Consider the following 5,356-nt stretch of genomic DNA (forward strand, 5'->3'; position numbering starts at 1 on the left):
GGATAGTTGGCAGAAGTGATCTTGCTTTGTTCCACCAGAATAGCAATGCTTCCACAACCTGAAGCTACACAGATAAGTTATGCTAGACTGGCAAACCCTTGGACGCAAGGTGGTTTGTTAAAAGGCACCTAACACCAAGAACATTAAGCAACTCGAGGATTACTGTAACCCCTTAATATAGGAGGGGACTACTTGAAATTATAATCTTCAACCATATTTGTATTTCAGTGCAACAAATGGCCCCAGAAGTCTGAGTAAACCAACTGAAGGGGAAAAAGAGACAAAGCTGAGCAGTCATAATTGACAACCACCATTGTCATTGTATCCTGGAAACAAAGTTCATCTGCCAGTTTCTCCAGAGGATATTTATATAAAAAAAAAAACCCACACACTAGTAAAATGAGGTCTACTGTATAACCACCACATAAGGGCAATTGCAATGCATATACCTCTAGTTTCATACTCTAACTTGTACTACATCATTTAACCAAGTCTCATTGCAGTTGAATAAGCTTTTCCCTAGATACATTAACAAGCTTAACATGTGTTACAGAAGGAGATTGCAGCCATGCACTCACATATTTAAACCAACTTGTGCTAATGACTTCAGCAAGTTTGAGTGCAATTGGAATATAGAACAGAAGTCCGACATAGAAGGATGACTACCTCCCCTTGCACAGTATTCAAGTGAAGGAACAAGACAAGCTACAATGTACTTGTAAACCTGAATATTTATAGCCACCCAGTTTGAGTAGTCTTATTGTATCCAATAATTAAAGCTTAATAATTAAAACATTATTGCCGTACATTTACCTTTCTGACTACTTTCACTAACAGCAGAGTAATTCAGTTCAAACCCCTGGCCACTATTACTGCTGTCAGAGATGAACTTTATTTGAGATTTATCAGTGTCAACCAGGAGTGGAGCAGGCAGTTCTTTCCCACAGAGTTTACCTAAAAAAGGCAAAAATATTCAGTTCATGCATTTCTTTTCAAAGATCTGGTAAGGTACTTTAATACATTTAGTCTAAGTTGTTTGATATTAGAAACTTCTATTTCTAATGAACAGCATTTTAAAATGTCAATCTGATGTACAGCAAAATGAACATCGGTGGTACGTGGACAATGGGTAGCTTACCAAGAAGAACCCCTTCATTGGAATACACCGCCAGGTAATCATGGTCACAGGCGACAGCCTCCTCGATGTCCATCTGAGTGATCTTGATCAGAATGTTCTGGCCAGCAGGAACAACAATATTCCACACACACAAGCTATAGAGAACAGTTTAACACTCAGTTTTGCATGTCACATGAAACAAACAGATTGACTTGACCAGCATAGTACAATACTGTATACCTGTTCTCTGAATAATTTCTTCCTATTGTCAGAGGGTATTTAATACTTCCTTGCACTCCACTTAAAGTGATTCCACTGGACATGCATTCTCCTATAAAATGTAAAACATAAAAGTTGGGATTCTTCTTTGAGGAAGTTTCAAACACTCTGGCACAAACATTGTGGAGGACAAGAGCACTAGCCACAAACATCAGATCCAATATAGATTGGTTCCTTAAATGCAGCACCAAAACCTTCAATCATTCCAGAAGCTCAGTAGGGCAAGAAACTGAATCTTACCTTCATATACATATGCTCTTCCTGTGGTGAAAAAAAAAAAAAAAAAAAAAAAAAAAAAAAAAAAAAAAAAATATGACAGGTGATGCTCTCTATCCTACCAATATTATAAAAACATATCCTTACGCTGACATTTCCCATCAATTACAGGAGGTACCCAGCTCACCATGTTGCTATTGACATGAAATTTAACTAAAACCAGCAGATGGCATCAACAGCCAAGAAACAAACTACCGATGAACCCGCTTTATCAGGATTGAAGTACAGGCATAATTTGTGATAAGCCTGGTTTCAAGTTTGCTTAGGACAGCACATGGAGTCCACAAAAAGGCAGCTTTAATACTGTACAATTAGTCGTTCTTTGTATTTAAACAAATTCATAGTTTACTACAGGGCAAATTCATTTTGGATCATTAAAGAAACAAAAGAGCTTGTTATCTAAAAAAATACAGGAAATGTCGACTAATGAGCTATCAAATTAAACGTAGCACTTTGTGTGAAGACTGACAAATTTGGCGAGTTGAATTTGTATCTGTATCCCGTTAAGACCGCCCACACAGTATTGACAGGTTGCACAAAATGTCCGTTTCAGCCACGATGATTAGTTGAGTTGGAAATCAATTCAATCCCGTGATTACTTTGTAAAGACCAGCCAGGCAGCATTTGACAGGCTATACAACGTGACAATAAGCATGTTTGTGCGATGAAAGAGGTAATTTCTCAAAATAACCTATAGTAAATGGAGTGGTCTTTGAAAAATAGTAATAAAATTAAGTGAGGCAATATAAAAAACAGATTTTTAGACAAACTCAACGTGTAACCAGTAAAGCAAAATCACACACTATGTACCAGATACTCTGATAACAAAATTTAGTTTACCTGAAGGTCCCACCAAGCCACACTTCATTGAGTTTATAAACATTTGAACTTACCAAAGCTAACTTTTTCCAGGATAAAAGGCAGGAAGCTTGATACTTTGGCGTACACTCCTGGAGTTCCTAGCTCCAAACCTCTTGCATAACCTGCCCATTTTCTAGCACAGCCAAGTCCCCAGGATGTTACTCCCATTAGGGTCCATAGACCACTGGCTCTCTTACACACAAGAGGCCCTCCAGAGTCACCCTAACATTTAGATTAAAAAAACAAAAAAGTTACATTGGAAGAAAAAGATTCTCATGCAAGCAACATCAGATTTTGAAGCAGGCTATTTAAATTTAGGATTTAACCCCCCCCTCCCCTGTTTACATAAGGATGTTTACATGAAAAACACCATAACAGTGGGTTATTGGTTTACAATAAGTGATTGTGTACCTGGCACACATCACGGCCTCCTTCTGGAAAGCCAGCACACAACATAGTCTCATCTATGGACGCAAGCTTTAGGGTGGTCAACACTTTATCACACTGCTGGGGTGAAATGAGGGGGAGATCAACTTCTTGGAGAATCTCAGAGACATCACCACCTGCACAACCAAGGCAGTTAGTTGGAGCACAAAGTTGCTTGTATAATAAAATAGTGTAGAGTCAGCTGCTCCATGCACAGTGACCTTGCATTCTACACACAATTCTGTCTACTTTCAAATAGATAAGAGCAGTCTACACAGTAAAGCACAAGGCAGAATTAGTCAACAGTCTTGCAACTGAAGCCCTCAGGAATTACTGTGCTACTTGCTGCAATTTCAAAGTGAACAGAAGATTTGATCAAGGCTCAGAGGACTCATGAAGTCAGGTCACAAGGACTGCAGGTTTAATTACAACTCTGTTTTCTTGATTCAAGTCACATTTTACTTCACCAGCACGCTCAAATAGAAAGTGCAATGGCTTAAATAAAGGATTCAAATAAAGCCAAAGTAAAAGGTTCACCTTCCAATGTCTTTCCCCATCCGCTTCCTATACACATGGTGCCAGCTGGAAAGACTTCCATTTCATCTGGAAGGCAGACTGGCTGAACTCTTGTTCCTGAAACAAAGGGAAGGAATGATTTTTGGAATGGAACAATTTCAGGTCCTGTCCTGATTTTGAAGTGGTAGAATATGCCATTCAGTAACAAACATTTGATTGGGGAGGTTAGTTAAATTCTCATGCAGTCTAATAAATACCTTCATAACAAAAGGTAATCTTACCCTTTGATTTATGTATTAAAAATTACAAGATCGTCAGCACAAACTACTAATCAGAACACATTTGAGTCTCAAGGGGTTAAATTGTGAATAATATTGCAAAATGACTTCTGGATGGGCAAAAGTTGTAATCATGCTGGCAGGATGCAAGTCAGCGGACCCCTTCTGGAAATAGGAGAATTACATGTGCTTCAACTAATTAAATTCCCCCCCCCCCCCCAATAAAGAATAATTTAGCTACGGACCAATTTCATATTTCAACTTGCTCACCAAACTTAATTTTGCCTTTCACGTGCACCAAAGCAATGTCGAAATTGACAGGGTTTTGGATGTTAAATTTAGGGTTAATGAAGTAATCCACGACTCCAAATTGCTGTTCTTCAGAATCAAAGAAATGCAGTCTGTGCTCGCCAACCTTTATGACCAAGTTATTTATTTGGGACCTGAAAACACAGTACAAGAAAGTTATGGCACTAGCTGTCAAATAAGAAAATACATCTGTCCAGACACATGAAATGGATGCTCACTTTTTATAGCTGGCAAAGCAATGTGCTGCTGAAAGGACCCATTCTTCATTAATGATGCTGCCACCACAAAAATGAGAAGTTTTCTGCTTAATGGAAACCTAAACGGGAGATAAGGCAGGCATAGTTGAGATGAAAAAAAGCTAGCATGTAGTTGCATAACTATTCAGATTTTGGCAGTCATTTCATTAGTCATGTAATTAGTACTTCTTTCTGAAGAGAAATATTCAATCCCCCCCCTGTACAAGTTTGTCCAGGAATGCGGACGGCAATACCAAAGCAGACTTGGATGCTTCAACACGACGACAAATCATCTCCATCAGCTTCAAAAAATGTAATGTTCAAGCTTTCTTCATAGGACCTGGCCAAATTTGAAAAAAGGGCAACAAACTTACTATGATGCTTTTTATTAAACTTAATTTGTTGCACATACCTGCCAGGGATTGCCTCCTTCCAGAGAGTTTCTGCCTCCAACAATCCTGAAGGAACCAATACCAGAAAAGCCAGACGTGGCTATTGGCCGAGATCCACATTTAAATCCTACAGGCCACCCCCAAAAGAATAAATACATAGTTAAATGCCACACCTACCAGCTTTAGCACACTGTGGACTATTTTCCACTTCAGACCTAGGGCATGCAATTAGTTAAATCTGGTTCTAGGAAATTAATACAAAATCACCCACAAGTTCAACTTGTGAAATTGCTATATGAAGACTGTATTTAAAAAAAAAAACTAAAAAAAACTAAGAGCTTGAGTTCTTACCAGGCAAATCTCGTTTAAATACATGCCTCTCCTTATTATTGGTGCTAGCTATGGACTCCAGTACTTGCTCAATTGCATCACCCTCTTTGGATTGAAGAGTTCTAGGGCAAACTAAGTACAAAAGTAGTTTCAAAATAACCGGCAAACAGTAAGTGGCCTAAAAAACAGTGTGCGCATGCATATATATATATATATATATATATATATATATATATATATATATATATATATATATATATATATATATACACACACACACACACACACACATACACACACACACACACACACACACACAGTTTTACACGTTGTCTT

The sequence above is a fragment of the Polyodon spathula genome, chromosome 7 (genome assembly GCF_017654505.1).
Source record: "Polyodon spathula isolate WHYD16114869_AA chromosome 7, ASM1765450v1, whole genome shotgun sequence".
NCBI lineage: Eukaryota > Metazoa > Chordata > Actinopteri > Acipenseriformes > Polyodontidae > Polyodon > Polyodon spathula.